Source organism: Eurosta solidaginis, chromosome X (assembly GCF_040869045.1).
Source record: "Eurosta solidaginis isolate ZX-2024a chromosome X, ASM4086904v1, whole genome shotgun sequence".
NCBI classification, from domain to species: domain Eukaryota; kingdom Metazoa; phylum Arthropoda; class Insecta; order Diptera; family Tephritidae; genus Eurosta; species Eurosta solidaginis.
The window spans coordinates 173,162,020-173,185,103 of record NC_090324.1 but is presented as its reverse complement, the minus strand read 5'-3'; positions in this window follow the sequence as shown (position 1 = coordinate 173,185,103).

Sequence of the window (23,084 nt, the reverse complement as noted above, 5' to 3'; positions counted from 1 at the left end):
CGAATCACGTATTTCAAAAATATATGACGTAAACGTAATTATTTGATGAAATTTGATGAATCTTGAAGCTTCTAGCCGTAAAAAAGGGGTCAATATGACAGTTTATATGAAGTATATAATATATATACCACCGATCTCTATGATTTTTTCAGACAACAATATATGCTATATACGAAAGCATTTTGTGAAATTTGAAGCTTCTAACTGTTAAAACGGGGCAGAAATTGCGCAAAGTTTCTTATCTGAACAATCGGTTGTATGAGATATATACTATGTATATCACCGATCTCAATGATTTTTTCAGACATCAATACATGCTATACACGTAAGCAGTTGGTGAAATTTGAAGCGTCTAGCTGTTAAAATGGGGTAGAAATTGCGAAAAGTTTCTTATCTGAACAATCGGTTGTATGAGATATATACTATATATAGAACCGATCTCTATGATTTTTCAGACAACAATATATGCTATATACGTAAGCAATCAGTGAAATTTGAAGCTTATAGCTGTTAAAATGGGGTAGAAATTGTGAAAAGTTTTTTTTTTTTTTTTTTTTTAATTGCGAAAAGTTTCTTATCTGAAAAATCGGTTGTTTGAGATATATACTATATATACAACCGATCTCTATGATTTTTTCAGACAACAATATATGCTATATAAGTAAATATTCGGTGAAATTTAAAGCTTCTAGCTGTTAAAACGGGGCTAAACTTTGCGAAAATATATATATATACTATATATATATACTATATATACCACCATATATATACTATATATACCACCATATATATACTATATATACCACCGATCTTTATGATTTTTTCAGACAACAATATATGCTATATAAGTAAGCATTCGCTGAAATTTGAAGCCTCTAGCTCTTAAAATAGGGCAGTAATTACGAAAAGTTCCTTATCTGAACAATCGGTTGTGGGGGATATATACTATATATACGACCGATCTCATAAATTTTTTCAGGCAACAATATGTTCAATATACGAAAGTATATGGTGAAGTTGGAAGCTTTAATCTGTTAAATTGGGTAAGATATTACAAAAATCCTCTTTTTCAGAAAAATCGGTTGTATGGAGGATATATGCTATAGTGGTCCGATCCGGTCGGTTCCGACAAATGTCTAATCGGACACCCAAATACACCTGCTCACCAAATTTTATCAAGATATCTCAAAAATTGAGGGACTAGTTTGCATACAAACAGACAGACGGACAGACGGACAGACGGACATGGCTAAAACAACTCAGCTCTTCAACCTGATTATTTCGGTATACTAATATACCATTTCATTTTCATGAAAGGTATAAAAATAGGTAGGTAATCTGTGTGAGGATGCAAAGCTTCACGTTTTTTGTGGTCTGCATGTAAAAACTATGGCTACGAATCACGTATTTCAAAAATATATGACGTAAACGTAATTATTTGATGAAATTTGATGAATCTTGAAGCTTCTAGCCGTAAAAAAGGGGTCAATATGACAGTTTATATGAAGTATATAATGTATATACCACCGATCTCTATGATTATTTCAGACAACAATATATGCTATATACGAAAGCATTTTGTGAAATTTGAAGTTTCTAACTGTTAAAACGGGGCAGAAATTGCGCAAAGTTTCTTATCTGAACAATCGGTTGTATGAGATATATACTATGTATATCACCGATCTCAATGATTTTTTCAGACATCAATATATGCTATACACGTAAGCAGTTGGTGAAATTTGAAGCTTCTAGCTGTTAAAATGGGGTAGAAATTGCGAAAAGTTTCTTATCTGAACAATCGGTTGTATGAGATATATACTATATATAGAACCGATCTCTATGATTTTTTCAGACAACAATATATGCTATATACGTAAGCAATCAGTGAAATTTGAAGCTTATAGCTGTTAAAATGGGGTAGAAATTGTGAAAAGTTTTTTTTTTTTTTTTTTTTTTAATTGCGAAAAGTTTCTTATCTGAAAAATCGGTTGTATGAGATATATACTATATATACAACCGATCTCTATGATTTTTTCAGACAACAATATATGCTATATAAGTAAATATTCGGTGAAATTTGAAGCTTCTAGCTGTTAAAATGGGGCTAAAATTTGCGAAAATATATATATATATACTATATATATATACTATATATACCACCATATATATACTATATATACCACCGATCTTTATGATTTTTTCAGACAACAATATATGCTATATAAGTAAGCATTCGCTGAAATTTGAAGCCTCTAGCTCTTAAAATAGGGCAGTAATTACGAAAAGTTCCTTATCTGAACAATCGGTTGTGGGGGATATATACTATATATACGACCGATCTCATAAATTTTTTCAGGCAACAATATGTTCAATATACGAAAGTATATGGTGAAGTTTGAAGCTACAATCTGTTAAATTGGGTAAGATATTACAAAAATCCTCTTTTTCTGAAAAATCGGTTGTATGGAGGATATATGCTATAGTGGTCCGATCCGGACACCCAAATACACCTGCTCACCAAATTTTATCAAGATATCTCAAAAATTGAGGGACTAGTTTGCATACAAACAGACGGACAGACGGACAGACGGACATGGCTAAAACAACTCAGCTCTTCAACCTGATTATTTCGGTATACTTAATGGTGGGTCTATCTATTTTCCTTTAAGGACTTACAATTTTCGGTTTCGTGACGAAATTAATATACCATTTCATTTTCATGAAAGGTATAAAAATAGGTAGGTAATCTGTGTGAGGATGCAAAGCTTCACGTTTTTTGTGGTCTGCATGTAAAAACTATGGCTACGAATCACGTATTTCAAAAATATATGACGTAAACGTAATTATTTGATGAAATTTGATGAATCTTGAAGCTTCTAGCCGTAAAAAAGGGGTCAATATGACAGTTTATATGAAGTATATAATATATATACCACCGATCTCTATGATTTTTTCAGACAACAATATATGCTATATACGAAAGCATTTTGTGAAATTTGAAGCTTCTAACTGTTAAAACGGGGCAGAAATTGCGCAAAGTTTCTTATCTGAACAATCGGTTGTATGAGATATATACTATGTATATCACCGATCTCAATGATTTTTTCAGACATCAATATATGCTATACACGTAAGCAGTTGGTGAAAGTTGAAGCTCCTAGCTGTTAAAATGGGGCTAAAATTGCTAAAATATATATATATACTATATATATATACTATATATATATACTATATATTCCACCATATATATACTATATATATCACCGATCTTTATGATTTTTTCAGACAACAATATATGCTATATACGTAGGCATTCGTTGAAATTTGAAGCCTCTAGCTCTTAAAATAGGGCAGTAATTACGAAAATTTCTTATCTGAACAATCGGTTGTGGGGGATATATACTATATATACGACCGATCTCATCGATTTTTTCAGGCAACAATATGTGCAATATACGAAATTATATAAGTTTGAAGCTTCACTCTGTTAAATTGAGTAAGATATGACAAAAATCCTCTTTTTCTGAAAAATCGCTTGTATGGAGGATATATGCTATAGTGGTCCGATCCGGCCCGTTCCGACAAATTTCTAATCGGACACCCAAATACACCCGCTCACCAAATTTTATCACGAAATCTCAAAAATTGAGGGACTAGTTTGCATACAAACAGACAGACGGACAGACGGACATGGCTAATTGGCCCAGACGGGGTACCAAACAGAGCACTCAAACTAGCTCTCACTTATAACACGCCAACATTTGCGGAACTATTTAATGCATGCTTGGCTGAGGGGACATTTCCTACAATATGGAAACGACAAAAGCTGGTCCTGCTGCCAAAGTTTGGTAAAAATACGGCGGAACCATCTAGCTACAGGCCTATTTGCCTGCTCGACTCCGCCGGTAAGGTTCTTGAGCGAGTCCTCTATAATCGATTCGAAAAAGAAATTGAAGATGTGGGTGGTATTTCCGATAACCAGTTTGGGTTTAGGAAAGGAAGATCTACCATCCAAGCTGCGAACATGGCGAAGGAAGTGGCCTAAGAAGCCATAAGTGGCACCCGATGGCTCGAAGGCTCTAAGGAATATTGCCTTATCGTTACTTTAGATGTAAAAAATGCCTTCAACACTGCCAATTGGGCAAAAATTCTTGACACGCTGGAGCAGATAGGTATATCCCTTTACCTGCGTAGGATCATACGCAGCTACTTTGAAGGTAGAGTGCTGGAATATGAAACGGCTGCTGGAGTAGAAAAGCTTCACGTCACAGGCGGTGTTCCTCAAGGCTCCGTGCTCGGTCCACTGTTTGGAATATTATGTACGACGGAGTATTTCGACTTAAGGTACCCAATGGGGTGAAAATTATTGGCTTCGCGGACGATATCGCATTGGTAATCACCGCCAAGCACCTAGGCGAAATATGCGACAAATCTAATACAAGCATAGCGATGGTTCAATCGTGGCTTACGAAAAAATGGACTGCAGCTGGCGGAAAAAAAACAGAGGCTGTACTCATATCAAGTAGGAAAAGGGTGGAGCAGGTCACTATAAGAATCGGCCGCCATGACATCGACACGCTGCCTGCAATAAAATACTTGGGGGTTGTGATAGACAGGAGGTCATTCAAATCCCACTTAGAGTATGCCAATGGAAAGGTAGCAAAAACCGTAGCAGCATTATCTAGGATAATGATAAATGCAAGAGGACCAAAGCAACGACGGCGTCAACTTCTGGCTGGCGTTGTAAAAAGCCAAATACTTTACGGGGCTCCTGTTTGGCATCAGGCCACGGAGTATAAATCATACTTCCGCGGGGTAAAGTCGACTTACCGCCTGTGTGCACTACGCGTCTGTAGCGCCTTTAAAACTGTCTCTGACGACGCAGCACTAATCATCGCAGGGTTGTGTCCTTTAGACATATTAGCAAAAGAAGCAGCGACGATTTATCGGGATCAAAGCTCACGTAACGGAGCACGAGAGCGAAGCGTGCAGAACTGGCAGCTCAGGTGGAATGCCTCAACAAATGGTCGCTGGACACATCGATGTATCTCAGATATTAATATATGGATATCTAGAAAGCACGGCGAGGTAGATTTCTACCTCACACAGTTTCTGAGTGGTCACTGATGCTTTAAGGAATATTTGCACCGATTCAATCACGAGCCTAACAACATATGCGATCACTGCGGCGGCGATACAGTAGAAGATGTTTACCATGTATTTTTCGAGTGTCCTAGGTTCTATAGCTCGAGATGCAAACTGTGCAGAATATTTGGAGAGGATTACACTCCTGAAACAATTGTTGGATGCATGCTACAAAGCAAGATAAAATGGTCCGCGGCATGCGATGTAATAGCGGAAATAATGAAGTGTCTACGAAGTCTTGAAAGGCTACGGCGCAGCAGCGAACATTGAACAGTCGAGTTGTGTGGGTGGATAACAAATTGCTAAGGTGGAGGGGATCGAGCTGAGCACGTATTGGATGCAAGGCCTCCGTAGAATTAGCGGCGTTAGAATGATAAAATAAGAAAATACCGTAATATATGTAGGTAATGTAATAGTAAACCAGGCGACGGATTGGAGACAAGGCCTCTTCAACCGTTCGAATACTGCCCCAGGTGAAGGAATAAAGCACGGATTGGAGACACGGCCTCTTCAACCGTGCGACCAAAAGCAGTCAACATACACGCAACGACAAACCTACGGATTGGAGACAAGGCTTCCCCAACTGTAGAAACAACGAGTATGAGGGAAAACGTCTCACATGTAATCAGAGTTTATACTCGGATTGGAGAGAAGGCCTCTCCAACCGGTGGAAGTACGAGGAAAGCCCCGTTACGTATTGTGGAAAAAAACAAAAATTAAATGAAAAACGAAACAACCTATTGAAATAAAAAAAAAAAAAAATTTCTATTTATACATATATAAGTTATTTACACATATATACATATATAAAAAACAAAACCCTACAATACAAGTAGTCGAACGCACAAGCATGCCACAAGCACTATATGCACAGTGTTCAAGGTAGGCTTGGAAATATTCGTAGAAGTGGTATGCGTCAAGCACATTCAGGTAGTAAGCAGGGCGTGTCAGTCCCAGCGTTAACCATACCGCGGCACTATCTAAGTACAGCAACGTGACCCCGACAGACGTAGAGCTTAGTGCTCAACCTTCCTCCCGACGGAATACTTGACGGTAGTACCGGGGGGTAAATGGTACTCAGACGGTAGGAGGTTTAGTGCGGTTAAAGTCCCACACTGACTATGAGGCTTTCGATGCTTCCTCCTCGTAAAAAAAAAAAAAAAAAAAAAAAAAACATGGCTAAATCAACTCAGTTCTTCATCCTGATTATTTCGGTATACTTAATGGTGGGTCTATCTATTTTCCTTTAAGGACTTACAATTTTGGGTTTCGCGACGAAATTAATATACCATTTCATTTTCATGAAAAGTATAATGACATGTGTGCGATTTTAATTTTTTAAAATAGGTTTAAGTTGGTGGTCTGCTGTCAAAAGTTGCAGGGATTTAAACAATTTGCTATTTAAACGCGATGAACTTAAATGGAAGTGAAAAAAGCCTTCCCCGACAAGCAAATATACGTCAGGAACTAATTTATTATACCTAGAATGTGTATTAATATGTTTGTGACGAAAATTACACAATTTTAAAATGTGCGATTGTTACCTGACTCCACATTGCGAAATCTTTAATTAAGGTTATTCCGCATTCATAGATATTTGTGAGTTTTGATATTTTAGTATCTTTTGAGGAAAAAGTAGCATCCTATACTGATTAAAATTAGAAATAAATATTCAATGGAAAGACATGTCAAAAAATTTCGGGAGAGGTGTCAAAAGACGCGTTTTAATTTCGGAAGCAATAATCCGAAGGCGGCAAAGTAATACTTTTACTCGTAATTTTGATGATATTGTTGTACACAGAAAAGAATTAACTAAAATTTCGTTTTGTTCAGATAAAATTTTCATCAGTTTCGCAGCCGTTTGAGGGTAATTATTCGGTTTTTTGTGAATATCTATTAATAAAAGAACAATTTCTTATTTCCGACTTCTAATTATTGAATTACATTACAGAATTCATGATTTCAATTCTGCTGGCATTTACTTTTGTGTCTTCTATTCCCCCTTACATTTGCCAATTCCTCTTAAAAGAAATCGTGAAATAATACACGGAATACAACAAGAATTAGCAACAAAAATTTTAAGAGCTGTTTGGTACGGACACTGTTGTATTACTTGGCCATCACATCTGTTTCAATGCAAACAACATTTCTTTACAACATTCTTACAAACTATTCAACATGAATACGAGTGTATGGGTGAATCGCCTTGTTGCTTCCTTTGCTTTAAGGAGGCCAAATCCGCTTTAACTAACTATTCGTTTATGTTGCGAGATTTAAATAATTTTTAAGAACGAAATTAAGTAAATTTTCTTTAAATAAGTATGTTCATATTAAATTAATAGATCGTGCACTCAATTTTAATTGACGGCTTATAAAAAACAGCCAATTTTTACAAAACGTTTGCTAATAGCTTTTAAAAAGAATTGAATGATAATTATCCATCACCGAGTTATGATCAAAACGCGTTTTCAGGTACTCCTTTGACAATTTTTGTGGTATTTTAAGAGATTTTGTCAAGTAAAAAATTACCATTTTTAAACGGTTTTATTTAGCTAGAGTTGACAGGCCGCATGGCCGCATGCACGGCTGCACGGCCGTTGTGAACGAATCTTGTAATTGAAATTTAAGTAACTTCCCGATAAGCTACAAGCATGAAACTTGGAATATAGTTCAGAACCCGATGACAATGCAATAATAAGAAAATCGCCGCTAGGTTGCGCATGGATCGAGATATTCGCAAAAATCGTATTTGTGGACCGATTTGGCTCATATTTGGAACACTTAATACATACAAGAATAGAAATCGACCTGTGAAAATAAATCGCAGCTAGCTGTCGCATAGATCGATATATTCGCAAAAATCGTATTTGTGGCCCGATTTGGCTCATATTTGGAACACATAATACATACAAGAATTGAAAGCGACCTATCAAAAAAAAATCACCGCTAGGTGGCGGAAGGATCGAGATATTCACAAAAATCATATTTGTGGTCCGATATTGCCCATATTTGGAACACATAATACATAGACACATGAATAGAAAGCGACCTATGATGCCCGATTTGGCTCATATTTGGAACAAATATTGCATACAGTCCGGTAGAAATGACATCAAAATATTTTGGAGTTGGAGGAGGTACAAGCATATTTTTAAGTTAAACGGTTTTATTGAAAACAATACTTACATGAAGTAATAATAATACGAAAAGCTAGAAAATAATTAGGTAGGTCCTAGGTACTAGTCATCACACTCCTTATCAATCTATGGCGTTGATCAGAAAATTAAATAAAAGCGTTGGACGCGTCATATTTTTACTGATAGTCATAAGTAAAACTAACTGAACCTTAATCAGTCACATTTGTAGAAATTTCACGCGCCCAACGCTTTTATTTAATTGTCTGATCAACGCCATAGATTGATAAAGAGTATGATGACTAGTACCTAGGACCTACCTAATAATTTTCTAGCTTTTCGTATTATTATTACTTCATGTAAGTATTGTTTTCAATAAAACCGTTTAACTTAAAAAACATTTTTTTAATTATTTTATTTATACGTGGAGTAAAGTAACCACGGTTGTAAGGAACAGGGTGAACTTTTAAAACTTCTAAAAAATTTCTTCATAGCGCTAATCAGTGCCTTTTTTTCATGCGGATACCCTGTCTATGCTTATTTTAGCTGAAAACTGTGTTTAATATGTCTATGACAGATCAAAATTTTAAATCCCATTTTTAATTTAGGCAAGATTTTAACTAAAGGAGTATTTTAATCAGCGACTATTATTACGGCCATAGTATATTCATTGGTAAAACTTGTACAACGTTTATCGCATTGTGCTTTTCGATGAGACATGTGTATGTATGGATTTCTTTGGTAATGATATGAATGCGCACATATACAATGCAGACAAAATGCGGGTACATACAACTTCTCTTTGCTTACCATTAGGCAAGGTGCACACGAAGCTACGCGTCATAGTCGCGTTCAAGATATTTCATATAGCTACAATTTCTCTACGCCTCAAGATCTGCACACGAAGCTACTTTCGAGCGTAGCTACAAAAAGCAAACAATTATTGAAAAAAATTAAAAATTAAATTTCTTCAGCTATATCCTCCCGAAACCAAAGGAAAATAGGTATTAAACGTTGTTTGCATCTCCGTGCCTTTGTAAATTATGAAAGGCACTTTTAAACCACCGCGGACTAGAGAAAAGGGTGATTTCTAGTTTCCAACACTTTTTAGCCTTTTAAACGATTCAACAAACTCTAACCAAGCTGTTGTGGTGTTTAATACTCTTTTCGCTTTGGTAATATACCTTTCACGCACTTTTATTAACTAAAGTAACATTTTTTAACTAATTACACAAATTTGCATATAAAAAATTTTAACAAACATCTTGTTCTTCCTTTTTTTCAAGCGTACGTACGCTCAGCGAACAACATTGCTGTACGCTTAGCTACACGAAAATTTCATGCTTTGCCGCTTTCATGCAGCTGACGCCTCGTATGCAGCTCTCAATTCAAATATATGTGTTCGGCATTAAAGCGTACAAATTTCGCCTGCAGCGTCTATAACGCGTAGCCTCGTGTGCACCTTGCCTTACTCATACAATACAAACTCATTAGCGTGTAGGACAATGGATACTGAGACAGTATCAGTATGTCTCATTGTACATTCACGTGAGAATGCATCCATGCAGGACTCTATTTGAAACATTTCTTCGTACGTGTTATTACAAATTATTACATCATCCAAATAATGAATCTTGTTTTCTTTCGTAGCCCGTTCCTGAATTTTTGATATTAACCGTTGAAATATTATTGTCGCATTTTTAAGCCCAAATGGCATTCTTTTAAATTCGTATAAACCATCAGTAGTAATAAAAGCAGTATACTTGCGACTTTTTGGTTCAATTTCAATTTGATAGAATCCACTATTCAATTTAAGCATTGTGAAATATTTACTTGGCGCCGCTTCCTGAAGGCACTCTTCGATATTTGGAAGTGGAAATATTTCTTTTTCTATTAATCTATTCAACCGTCTGTAATCTATACACAACCTATCACTACCATTTTTATACTCAGCGTGCTTTGCACACAGAGTATATTAGCTTTGATTGGATGACGGTTGGTTGTACAGGTATAAAGGAATGGAGATAGATATATATATAATCATCAGTCCGTCCGTCTGTCCGTCCGTCTGCCTGTCCGTTAACACGATAACTTGAGTAAATTTTGAGGTATCTTGATGGAATTTGGTATGTAGGTTCCTGGGCATTCATCTCAGATCGCTATTTAAAATGAACGATATCGGACTATAACCACGCCCACTTTTTCGATATCGAAAATTTCGAAAAACCGAAAAAATTCGAAAATTCATTACCAAAAATGGATAAAGTGATGAAACTTGGTAGGTGGGTTGACCTTATGACGCAGAATAGAAAATAATTTAAAAGTTTTGCAAGTCGTAATTTGGCAGTCGTTGAAGATATTATGATGAAATTTGGCAGGAACGCTACTACTATTACTGTATATGTGCTAAATGAAAATTAGCAAAATCGGTTGAAGAACACGTCCACTTTTAAAAAACAAAATTTTTAAAGTTAAATTTTTACAAAAAATTGAATATCTTTACAGTATATAAATAAAGTATGTCAAGATTCAACTCCAGTAATAATATGGTGCAATAAAATACAAAAATAAAAGAAAATTCCAAAATGCGCGTGGCTCCGCCCTTTTTCATTTAATTTGTCTAGAATACTTTTAATGCCATAAGTCGAACAAAAATTTACCAATCCTTGTGAAATTTGGTAGGGGCATAGATTCTATGACGATAACTGTTTTCTGTGAAAATCGGTTGAAGCCACGCCCAGTTTTTATACAGAGTCGGCCGTCTGTCCTTCCGCTCGGCCGTTAACACGATAACTTGAGCAAAAATCGATATATCTTTACTAAACTTAGTTCGCGTACTTACTGGACTCACTTTATCTTGGTATAAAAAATGGCCGAAATCTGAATATGTTCACGCCAACTTTTTCGATATCGAAAATTACGAAAAATGAAAAAAATGCCATAATTCCATGCCAAATACGAAAAAAGGGATGCAATAGGGAAATTGGATTGGTTTATTGACGCAAAATATAACTTTAGAAAAAACTTTGTAAAATGGGTGTGACACCTACAATATTAAGTAGAAGAAAATGAAAAAGTTCTGCAGGGCGAAATCAAAAGCCTTTGGAATCTTAGCAGGAATTCTGTTCGTGGTATTACATATATAAATAAATTAGCGGTTCCCGACAGATGATGTTCTGGTTCACCCTGGTCCACATTTTGTTCGATTTCCTTATATAACCCTCATTAATACCTTTAATTTGATATCCATATCGTACACACACATTCTAGAGTCACCCCTTATCCACTTTTATGGCTATATCTCGAAAAGGCGTCCACCTATAGAACTAAGACCCATTGCCTTTTAAAACACCCATTAACACCTTTCATTTGATTCTTATATCGTACAAACACATTCTAGAGTCACCCTGGGCCACATTTATGGCGATATTTCGAAAAGGCGTCCACCTATAGAACTAAAGCCCACTCCCTTTTAAAATGCTCATTAACACCTTTCATTTGTTGCCCATATCGTAACAAAACACATTCTAGAGTCACCCCTGATCCACCTTTATGGCGATATCTCGAAAAGACGTCCACCTATAGAACTAAGGCCCACTCCCTTTTAAAATACTCATTAACACTTTTCATTTGATGCCCATATCGTACAAATAAAACCTGAGTCACCCCTGGTCCACCTTTATGGCGATATCTCGAAAAGGCGTCCACCTATAGAACTAAAGCATACTCCCTTTTAAAATACTCATTAACACCTTTCATTTGATTCCCATATCGTACAAACCCATTGTAGTATCGCGTGGAATTCACCCCATTTCAAACACGCTTAACATTACAAACGCTCGTTCATTGACCCAGGTAACTACCATAAGTTCATTCGCTTTCACTAAGTCACCTAATGCATTAATGTGTCATACAAAACTGCTCAAGCGGGAATCATATTGACAATATGTAGGTCAATAATTTGCTGGCAAGCATTCCTCACTATTGAGTCATGCACCTTTAAAAAAAAATAAATAAATGTAAGGCGCGATAACCTCCGAAGAGATCTAAGGCCGAGCTTCTCTTCCAATTTGCGTCGTGCTCCTCTTGCTTTTCCCTACAAATTGGCCGGACGGGACCTACATGTTTTATGCCGACTCCGAACGGCATCTGCAAGGCAGATGAGTTTTCACTGAGAGCTTTTCATGGCAGAAATACACCCGGAGCGCTTGCCAAACACTGCCGAGGGGCGACCCCGCTTAGAAAAAATTTTTTCTAATTGAAAAACCGTATTTCTGAAATTTTGTTGTTGCTTTGCCCGGGGTCTGAACCCAGGGCATAGGATGTGGTAGGCGGAGCACGGTACCATCACACCACGGTGGCCGCCAGTATGTAAATATTAATGTAAGTATGTATATATGCATAGGTTAAGAACTTATGTATAAATAGTAATGAATTTCGCCAATAAAGAACAATTGCAACAATTGCGATCCAACGCTACTCATCAGCGTTCGGCACTTAAATCATTTTTGTTCAACTTTTTTCTACATCGGCAAAACTGCCAAAATAATCTAACTCACTAGAAATTCCGCCAAGCCTAAAAGTGAAAAAGTAAAATTCAGGATTCCTTACCAGTAAGGCAAAAAGGAAAAATTCTATTGACATAAACGCTCAAATTTAAGCGAGTGTTCATACTGTTGGGCAAAGTCAGCCTTCGTAACAATCCAGGACATTTAAACAATATAAATGGTACTAATATTTGGCAACAGCAGAAATTGGAATTTCAATAAATGGAGCCTTTTCGTGCGAATTTTTAAAAAATCTCAAGGTGGAGAAGATCAGCATTACCCACTGGCAACGAGTGGGCATAATTCAAGTGGAATAAAAAGGAGATCCGTTAGCAAATAAATATCATCAGTAGAGGAACAACAAATAAAGAAACCTTTTATATGGCACAAGGACCAGCAGCAAGCGGAAACAACTAATCTTTTATAAGTATATTTTTAAATTTCTAGAATAAATTGAGCCGCCTTGCGACGCTTAACCATTTGCAAAAATTCCATTTTTGCTTAGGATTTTTTTTAAATAGTAGGATATTTTAGAATGAACAGAATTAATTAAATGTAAAAGAAAAATAATTGAAAGTATGTGAGATGTACCTAAACAATTTAGACAAAGCTTGGCCTTATCGACTATTTCTTTTCGTTCGTAGCAATCCTTTGAAAGAAATGTGTGACAACGTCGTAAGATATGTGCCTCACTACATAGGATACACGCCTATTCTCTGTTTAGGTCAACTTTAGTCGATGCATGTAAGCTTTTGACCCTTTGAGCCGGTACCGCAGACTTCGGGTAATGAGAACTGGAATTTGTTGAAGTCTTGGTACCTCTCGAGATATTGCATGAAGAGGAATTATCAAATGCCGTGTTACGGTTTTCGATAGCATCAATGGTGAACAAACGAGTTGTCAAAAACTCTTGGATTGCCGAAAATGTTGGTATGTCAGTATTGCACCCCAAATGCCGTTTCCATGTCCGATGAGTTTCGCTGGGCAGCTTTGTAGTTAAATAATGGGCGATCTAATGATCGCACTGTGTAATTAGAAGTTTCAGACGCTTCAATTCAATAATACAAGCATTTGCAGCTTTAAGCATTGCCTCTAGCGCAACAGAAGTTTCTCGTGCTAGTACGGGTAAATTATAAAGCGTAATCAAGTGATGAGAGAATAGAATACGCGGATTTTTATACCGTTTGAGTAGAAATTCCCATGCTATTTGGTAACTAACCTCTGTAAGCAGCATCTGATGTATATCGGTATCGTGGTCAACTGGAAGTGCCTGTTTTAAGTAATGGAATTTTTGAATGTCATTCAACTCAGAGTTATCATGGATTAATCGGTTGAACGAATCGTGAAAACTAGGCCACTCCGTAATCTTTCCAGAACATTTTGGAACGGGTAACCGGGGGAATTGAATAGCTGATGTGCAATGGGCGTGAATCACGGATTCATTGTTGCTGCGATTTGGTTCCGCCAGCTCCGGTTTAGGTGGATGCAGCTCATCGCGTTGTTGTGTAAGTGCGCAAACTACATCTAAGTGAGCGTCTTCAAACTGAGATGCTATATCGTCTTTTAAATAATCATCGTCGGGGTCAATATCAGAACGAACGATGTCATTATGAGTTGCATAAAACTCCCGGTTCAACTAGTCAACTCGTTTAAAACGCTGTTGGAAGTATACTACGTTCTTACGCCCAACCGCGTCCTTTTTGAAATTTATCAATGTTTTGGACAGTGCCGTTAAACGATTTGGTGCAGTTTGATCAAAGCTGCAGGTTCCCCTGACTCACCCATATTAATGGTTTTTCGTAAGTTAATTGTTTGATTCTGACTAATGCTTAATAACACCCAATTACCCCCACATACCCTTATCTTACCTTCAGCATGCGATCTCGTCCAATTGCCCGTTTTCATCGAATAGATAAATTACCAAGGATTTGTGCTGTATGCCGATATTAATGTTATAGTTGTGGTGCTTCGTGATGAGTAAGTGTTAAACAAACTATAATGCAGTGACTTGCAGAATTTGTTGTTGCTAACACGCCTCGTGTTCAATACGATAAGAAAAACGTTTGTATTAAGAAAATCCCCTCATGGGCCACCATAAATATGTGCAGTCTCGATGTAATGAAAATCTGGGGTTCTTAATATTTGCTTGGTTGGCTCTTTATTTGTTAACCATTTAATTTATTAACGCAATATATAAAATTCAAAATTCGGTACAAATTCATTTAATAGCTCACAAAATTCTTAGTGCTGGCAGTGGTTTTTTTGATACTTTTTCTTTATTGTTCGTAGTGCTGATAGTTAGTTCGATACTTCTCCACTTATGGTGTGTTCACATGCCGGATTGAAAAGTTGGGATTATACACCAATCTAGAGCTAACTTTGAAGGGGAAAAACTCAACGAAAGTTAGCTATCGGCAGGTGCCGCGGACTTTTTCGCGGGCTTAACTCTTTCTTCTGTTTTAGAATGTTCGAGCGCCAACAGCTATCTCACAGGTGAGTTTCCTAATATCTCTCCCATTTTCGACTTATAATTAATTTTGCCGATTACTCGAGTGTAATTTTTAAACTTTGAATTGCCAAGTGTGAATTTTTTATATTTTAACCATTTGCACTTGCATTAAGATTGCAAGTAATTAATTTGATAAATTTGAATTGCCAAGTGCATAGTAAAGTGTGTATTTTAATTAGTTCTTTTCCTTTTCTTTCTGGTTGAATTATAATTTATTCCGTGCACGCATGTGTAATTAAACATTTTAAGAACATTGAATTTCGAATTGGTTTGTGAAGTAATTCCTCTTTTTATAATAAATACAGTAAGAATTTATATTGTTTATAAAGTGAATAAATTTGTCATTACTCGTTGGTAATTCTTTTCTTTATTTTCTTTTTATTTGCGACGCACACGCCCGACTTCCCTGGGTCTACACTTCCCCGCGAAACACCAATCGTCATGAGTTATTGCCCTTTTATCTATACGTAGAGTTGCTACATCAGTGTCCTTGGCACTCCCGTTCGGACACATGCTCAATGCATCAGCGTGTTCCATTTGACTACCTTGTCGATGAATTATGTCGATATCAAAATCTTGCACTCTTACCCACCATCTTGCTATTCGCGGAATCAGCTCTCGTTTTTGCATAGCAGTTTTAACCGCACTACAGTCTGTTACGACTTTGACCGTTTTACCATCGATATAATATCTAAATTTTCTAACGTCTCTATTACGGCTAAAGTTTCGAGATCGTAACTATGAAAGTTCTTCTCTGTAGCACTACTCGATCTGCTGTAATATGCCACAGGTTTCAAGCTATCATTTTCACGTTGTAACAGTACACCTGATTACACATATGAACTGGCATCAGTATGTATTTCGTGATTTGATTCTACTCGATACGCAACCAACACAGGATCGGATGACAGTTTTTGTTTCAACTAATCGAGTACTTTCTGTTGTTCACAATCCCAAATAAAAGGTTCGTCTTTACGTAACAATTTTCGAATTGGTTCCGATATAATAGCATAACCAGGTATAAATTTGCGAAAATACTCACTCAAACCCAAGAATCTTCTTATCTCAGTAACATTTGTCGGTCGTTCAAAATTTTGAATTGCTGTCGTTTTTGCTACCCCTGTAGTTAAACCATCCGGTGTTGTACAGTGACCAAGTAAGTTTATTGATGTTTTTAGAAACTCGCATTTCGATATGTTTAACGTTAACTTAGCTTCTTTAAAATTCGTAAAACCGTCTTTAGTTTTTGAAACTAGACCCCTGCATGAATGCTCAAAAATATGCCTAAGAATACATTCACACAAATTTTGTATAAGCGCTCATTCAATTCACTGGCATGAGAACTGATGTGTATGCATACAAAAGGCTTTGAGTAGCAAAATATACAAGTACTTGCACGGTCTCCTCTCATGCAGCACAACTACAACCAATGGCGTCAACGCATGCGTGTAGTACATCTTGTATATTCAGTAGTACAACTTGTTTATTCAGTATATTCTTATATATTCAGTAGTACTACTTGTATCGCAAGTATACTTGCGTACACAATAGAGGTTTACGCCGATCACTTTATCGGCGGCGGCGGCGTACGCCGATGTTCTTAATTTAAAAAGCTTGATTTTTCTATTTAAAAAAATAATATTTAGGAGAGGATTGGTTTGTATGTATTTAAGGAAATCAACGTTTTGGACATTTCGGAAACATCCGAAATCCACGCCTCCTGACCCTCACACCATATACCAGCACAGAAATTATAGAAATGCGACTTCGAACTCATATTTACATTCGTCGACGTCACTTTTCTAGAAGCTCTTGGTGTAGCTCCGAAGACTTTCTAACGGATGTTTTTGTCACGCTATGCTGCTGAGCACTACCATAGAAACACCTTGAAACGTTAAGGAGTGACTGGTCGGCCAAAGATGCCGCCCTCGAAATCAAAGGCAGTTTAAGTGGATGGCATTGCGTAACTCATGGGTGAAAATCGTACATTCCTCGGCGCATCTACATAATTAGAATTTTACAAGGACCCTGGATAAAATTTTTAAAATGTAGACCAAAGTTTGCAATCGTTTGTGTTCACAACATTGATTTCAATATTAATGCATTTTCTTATGTTAGATCTTAATATCTATTTAACTAAGTAAATTTAACTTATAATATTTAAGCAAACAAGTTTTTTTATATGATATGTTCTAAATATTTTTCACATTGATATGTAAGAACAAAATTTTTTCAACACATGTCGGGTTATCCTAGGAAACTACGCTTATCTGAAAGTAATTGCTTGGCGCTTGAAAATACTCTTTCTGAAGGGGCACTACTAGCAGCAGTAGCAAATATTTTTCGGTTTAGCTGGAATAACCGAGGATATTTAAGTTTATTAAACTCCCACCACTTTAGAACGTCAAAATCGTTCAGCATGACTTCGGAAATATTTTCATATAGCATCAATTCGTGTTGTACTCGGTCAATACTACTAGGTATGTTTTGAGGCTGGAGAAATCCGGAAAAAAGGCATTATTTTTAGTTTGAAAGAGAATTCTGCTGACAATTTTCATTGTTTATCAAACTGTCTTCATTTATTAGCCTTTCATGCAAAGTTTAACAATGTTCTTTGACTTCATTTTTCTAAACAGCAGTAAACTGGGACAGATTGTTAGTCGGTGGGAACACAAATAGAGCTATTTTATGAATCATTGTTAAATTACTAAGTACCTACAGTGTCATTAAGCAATGTGTGCAGCCGTAGCTTCAAATCTTGTATGCACACTAAGTACCTACAATGTCCTTAAGCAATGTGCGCAGCCGTAGCTTCAAATCTTGTATGCATTCTAACTCATCGTTGGTTGATTCACAATGCCACATTAAGTAGTAAACATGTACTATTACTAAATGTAAGGTTGGATAGCTATCGCCTTCTAACTCTTTTGATACTTCCTCAAATTTAGCCAGCACTTTAAGGGTATCTGTTAAGGTATTTAAGCTTATTCCACTAATACGGCTAAGTTGACGATTTTCCTCCGAAATATTTCCAACTTCAACCCAGTTATTTTTTGAGAGACTGTAGCATGTAGTAAACTGTGTTCCATTTTGTTGGAGAAATGCTTTTAAGGGTTGTTGTCAATTGTGCATTGGCTCCAGATCTCTTGAAAAACCTGACGACATGTCAGCATTTTTCTTTCATTTCGCTAATATCGGCTGACTCGTTAAGAGATTTTTCCACCTTGTTGTGCAATAAATGGGTAATACAAAATATGTGGTTGTGATGTTGGAAAGCGGCTTTCATGTTAGTTCCTCTATCTGTAACAATAATGGCTTTATCCAAGGAGCAATCAAATTCGTCCAGAGCTTCCGTCACTTTTTGCAGAATACTATGATCTATTGTGAAAAAGTTCGTGAAAAAACAATCAGGGTATTCAGCAGGTTATAGAAATCGGCAATTCTTACTGGTACAGGGCTCGGAGCCCATGGACTTAAAAGAAGACAATTTGTGACTAATTTTGCATTTATAATAAAGTGCACCGTTAGTGATAAGTAGGAATGCTTTGAAACAGTGTCTGTCCATAAATCCGAAGTGAGTCTAAGAAATCTGCCACTTAGTTCCTTTAGTTCTGTTCTCATTTCATCGTAGGCAATTTTGTAGAGCTTGTCTATGTTTCTGGATACAGTGATAGGGGGTGGTAGCAATTTTTCGACGTTTACATTTGGCCCATACTTGACTCCTATTGACAATATTAGTTCTGCGTATTCCTGCAGGCTTTCATCCTCGACAATTTGAAACGATCGGCAATTTTTATAACCCATCCTGTAACAGATCGGACAACGTCCTTTCTTGTTTCGTCATCAACATCTATTCGGGGCCTATTGTCAACTCGATCTGTAAAAGTTTTGTAACACTTGTGTTTGACTTTGTCCAAAAAGCTGCCGCCAATATCTACTTTGCCGAAAATACCCCAAACTTTGCTCTTTCCGGCAGTTAAAATGATTTTATAGTCTCCCTTGTATATTTTTTCTTTTATTTCGGCAAAGGCGATTTTTTACGGATATCGAAGAATTGGCTGATGTTAATTGGCCCATGATATATGTTTATATTTGTGCACTAAATATTAAAAGGCTTCATAAAATGTATTGTGGTTTAGTTGGTGATACGAAGTGTATGTACATTTATTCTTTATATACTGAAGTGGGTCTGATTATATAAACGGTTACAGAAATAGATAATCACATTTTTCTACAATACAATATGTATATACATAAATATATTCTAGCCCATTTTTTAAGACCATAATCGATGGCCTTCAGGCAGGCAAGTGTCTCATCATACAAGTGTATGTATGGTGATTAGCGATGCGCACATACATGTTTCAGGAACGTTAATTATGGGAAGTCCCCACATAAATTGAGAATGCCTATCATTGGTTTGTATCGCGGATTTTCATTGTCTAATGAAAATAGTTTTATGTATATATGCATGTGTATTCATTTTAGGGAAATAACGTTTTACCAAATAATCAATGACCTTCAGCCTAGAATAATTCTATACATACATCATACAAGTTGATGGTGATTAGGGATAACGGCGCAATATATACTTTGAAATCTTGTTAATTTTTGAAATTTTTGTATGAAAAGCGGGAAACATTGCAAATTTCTCCAGCATGGCTGATTTGCAAACGTTTATTAGCTCTTAAGAAAAGATATTTAGTATTTTTATTTCTTATTAAAAATTTTTGCATTCGCCACTTAAAAATACCCATATTTTTTGTTACGTTTTTCATAGTTTCAACGAAAACATTTAACTTTTCATAAATGCACACATTTTAGAGCGAAGAGTACCTACTTGTTGCACTTAGTACTCATAGGCCCGTAGTCATAGTCGAAATAAGATAGAGTTTTATTGGTTTAAACATGGTTCTAAATTAAATATCATTTCAAGTCTGTTATAGTCCACTTAAACACTATTTTATCTCTAAAAAAGTATTTTCAATTTAAAACAAGTAAGAACGGGACTTCATACCTTTCATGATTGGGGCTGAACAATAATCTTATTCCGTTCGTAATTTCCGAATAATCGGATGTATAAGATAAGAAATATATAGTGAACAGATCTACATACCTAAACGATTTTTAAGATAAATATAAAATAAAAAACAGGTAGGTACTTTGTGTGAGGATGCAAAGCTTCAGGCTTTTTGTGGTCTGCGTGTAAAAACTATGACTATGAATCACGTATTTCAACAATATATGACGTAAACGTAACTATTTGATGAAATTTGATGAATTTTGAAGCTTCTAGCCGTAAAAAAGGGCCAAAAATTAAGTTTATATGGGGTATATAATATATATACCACCGATCTCTATGATTTTTTCAAACAACAATATATGCTATATAAGTAAGCATTGGGTCAAATTTGAAGCTTCTAGCTGTTAAAATGGGGCAGAAATTGCGCAAAGTTTCTTATCTGAACAATCGGTTGTATGAGATTACTATATATACCACCGATCTCAATGATTTTTTCAGACAACAATATATGCTATACACGTAAGCATTTGGTGAAATTTGAACATATCTAAACGATTTTTAAGATAAATATAAAATAAAAAATAGGTAGGTACTTTGTGTGAGGATGCAAAGCTTCACGTTTTTTGTGGTCTGCATGTACAAACTATGACTACGAATCACGTATTTCAAAAATTTTGAAGCTTCTAGCCTTAAAAAGGGGCAAAAATTACATTTTATATCGGGTATATAATATATATACCACCGATCTCTTTGATTTTTTCAAACAACAATATATGGTATATACGTAAGCATTTGGTGAAATTTGAAGCTTCTAGCTGTTAACATGGGGCAGAAATTGCGCAAAGTTTCTTATCTGAACAATCGGTTGTATGAGATATATACTATATATACCACCGATCCCAATGATTTTTCAGACAACAATATATGCTATACACGTAAGCATTTGGTGAAATTTGAACATATCTAAACGATTTTGAAGATAAATATAAAATAAATAAAAAATAGGTAGGTACTTTATGTGAGGATGCAAAGCTTCACGTTTTTTGTGGTCTGCATGTAAAAGCTATGACTACGAATCACGTATTTCAAAAATATATGACGTAAACGTAACTATTTGATGAAATTTGATGAATGTCGAAGCTTCTAGCCGTAAAAAAGGGGCAAAAATGACAGTTTATATGAAGTATATAATATATATACCACCGATCTCTATGATTTTTTCAGACAACAATATATGCTATATACGTAAGCATTTGGTGAAATTTGAAGCTTCTAGCTGTTAAAACGGGGCAGAAATTGCGCAAAGTTTCTTATCTGAACAATCGGTTGTATGAGATATATACTATGTATACCAGCGATCTCAATGATTTTTTCAGACATCAATATATGCTATACACGTAAGCATTTGGTGAAATTTGAAGCTTCTAGCTGTTAAAATGGGGAAGAAATTGCGCAAAGTTTCTTATCTGAAGAATCGGTTGTATGAGATATATACTATGTATACCACGGGTCTCTATGATTTTTTCATACAACAATATATGATATATACGTAAGCATTTGGTGAAATTTGAAGCTTCTAGCTGTTAAAATGGGGAAGAAATTGCGCAAAGTTTCTTATCTGAACAATCGGTTGTGTGAGATATATACTATATATACCACCGATCTCAATGATTTTTTCAGACAACAATATATGCTATACACGTAAGCATTTGGTGAAATTTGAAGCTTCTAGCTGTTAAAATGGGGGAAGAAATTGCGCAAAGTTTCTTATCTGAACAATCGGTTGTATGAGATATATACTATGTATACCACGGGTCTCTATGATTTTTTCAGACAACAATATATGATATACACGTAAGCATTTGGTGAAATTTGAAGCTTCTAGCTGTTAAAATGGGGAAGAAATTGCGCAAAGTTTCTTATCTGAACAATCGGTTGTATGAGATATATACTATATATACCACGGGTCTCTATGATTTTTTCAGACAACAATATATGCTATACACGTAAGCATTTGGTGAAATTTGAACATATCTAAACGATTTTTAAGATACATATAAAATAAATAAAAAATAGGTAGGTACTTTGTGTGAGGATGCAAAGCTTCACGTTTTTTGTGGTCTGCATGTAAAAACTATGACTACGAATCACGTATTTCAAAAATATATGACGTAAACAAACTATTTGATAAAATTTGATGAATTTTGAAGCTTGTAGCCTTAAAAAGGGGCAAAAATGACAGTTTATATCGGGTATATAATATATATACCACCGATCTCTATGATTTTTCCAGACAACAATATATGCTATATACGCAAGCATTTGGTGAAATTTGAAGCTTCTAGCTGTTAAAATGGGGCAGAAATTGCGCAAAGTTTCTTATCTGAACAATCGGTTGTATGAGATATATACTATATATACCACCGATCTCAATGATTTTTTCAGACAACAATATATGCTATACACGTAAGCATTTGGTGAAATTTGAAGCTTCTAGCTGTTAAAATGGGGAAGAAATTGCGCAAAGTTTCTTATCTGAACAATCGGTTGTGTGAGATATTTACTATATATACCACGGGACTCTATGATTTTTTCAGACAACAATATATGCCATACACGTAAGCATTTGGTGAAATTTGAAGCTTCTAGCTGTTAAAATGGGGAAGAAATTGCGCAAAGTTTCTTATCTGAACAATCGGTTGTATGAGATATATACTATATATACC